Genomic DNA, 1,829 nt, shown 5'->3' on the forward strand with positions numbered 1-1,829 from the left:
TGAATATCACTAAAGCCAAAATATATATATATTAGCAGATACCATTCAACAGTTAATTGACTTCTAACTAAAATGTCTGAAAGTAAATGTCAACTCATTTAGCTCCCCAGGGACACATTTTGCAATTAATTTATCTTGGAGGTCTCACCAGGAAATAAAATTGCTTAAATGTCACCATTCTATGGGTGCTTCTTAATATTTTGTTTTTGTGAATTCAGTGTGAGATTGATATCACCTACTTAGAAAAATTTGTAATCTTAAACTTGATCATAATTTTTTTTTCTCTATTTCTGAAGAATAGTGGAGAAGCCATATTCTCAGGTATGTGTCTTGATTAGGCTCAATTTTGTTCAAAGAACTTAAAACCATTCTCCAACGGATTGATTATTAAAGTTTATGGCTTCTTACTTCTTCAAAAACAAAATAGCTCCACTTGTACCAAAAAATTGCATATACAAGGACACTTATAGCATTATTTAGAATCTCATAATATGAAAAATATAAAATCCCAACAAGAAGTTTTATTAAGAATAATAATATTAGGTTCATGATATATTGCTAAGTGAATATTTAAATGTTAAATATTGCAAAGATAAGCCATAAAGTGAAAAAAATCATGTCCTTTTCAGTAACATGAATACAGTTGGAGGCCATTGTCATAAGTAAATTAATAATGCAGGAACAGAAAACCAAATATTCGTGTTCTCCCTTATAATTGGGAGCTAAACATCAAGTACATGTGGATGTAAAGATGGCAACATGAGAGACTGGGGAATACTAGTGGGGGGAGGGAGGAGAGGAAGTGGGCTGAAAAACTACCTATTGGGTACTATGCTCAATACCTGGGTGAAGGGATCCATCCTTACCCCAAACCTCAGCATCATGCAATATACCCGTGTAACAAACATGCACATGTAGCCCCTGAATCCAAAGTAGAAGTTAAAATTATAAAACAAATAAATAAATACAAATAAATAACTAAAACAGAAAATAGATACAAGAATAGTATTCCTACTCTAAAGACTTGTAGCACTGTAGGAAGAGCACCAACTTTATATATGACAGAAAACTAATTTAAAATAAAAAATTATGGAGTAGACAAGAACATAAGTATTGGTAAAATATTTAATGAATTATTATGAATTAGAAGATGACTTTTTTATAATTATTTTTATATTTTTCTTTTATTTTCTGTAATCTAATTTTGTGAAGTGAGAATGTATTGCTTATATGCTATGCATTTTCTAATAATATAATGAACTTCCAAGTTTTCTTTGATAAGATTGTGGATGCTTTCCTACCTAATCCTTATCAAAATCTAGGCTGGAAAAAAATCATCATATTTCTCAAAACATATTTTTAATCTTGGCTAAGCTGCTTACCTCTTCAACATAGCTTTGACCACATACTGAGTGGCCTTTGCTGTAGTGATCTTTGGTATTGTACATCAGGTTTTCACTGACACACAATTTGATAAAAAGTGTTTCGTTATCCTTTTCCTTGTTTATTTTTTCTTGAAATAGCATGTTAAGTAAGAGAGACTTACTTGACCCTATTTTTCAGTTCTTCAGAAGCACAATGAGGCTTTATGAATGGAACTGATCTGTTTTTTTTCTAGGGTTTATGTGAACTCTTGAGTCCAGTCTGAATGTAGGGAAAACAAATTTCTTTCTAAGTCTCGCCTCATACAGTGTTAAAGTGAGAACTCAGGTGTGAGGTGGACTAGATTTATACAGACTAGATTTTGTCATCCATCTCTGCAAACTATGAAAGAATATAAATATGCCATGTATTTACAAGTATACTATTAAAGTCTATCCGACTGAAAT

Source organism: Piliocolobus tephrosceles, chromosome 3 (genome assembly GCF_002776525.5).
Source record: "Piliocolobus tephrosceles isolate RC106 chromosome 3, ASM277652v3, whole genome shotgun sequence".
Classification (NCBI taxonomy): domain Eukaryota; kingdom Metazoa; phylum Chordata; class Mammalia; order Primates; family Cercopithecidae; genus Piliocolobus; species Piliocolobus tephrosceles.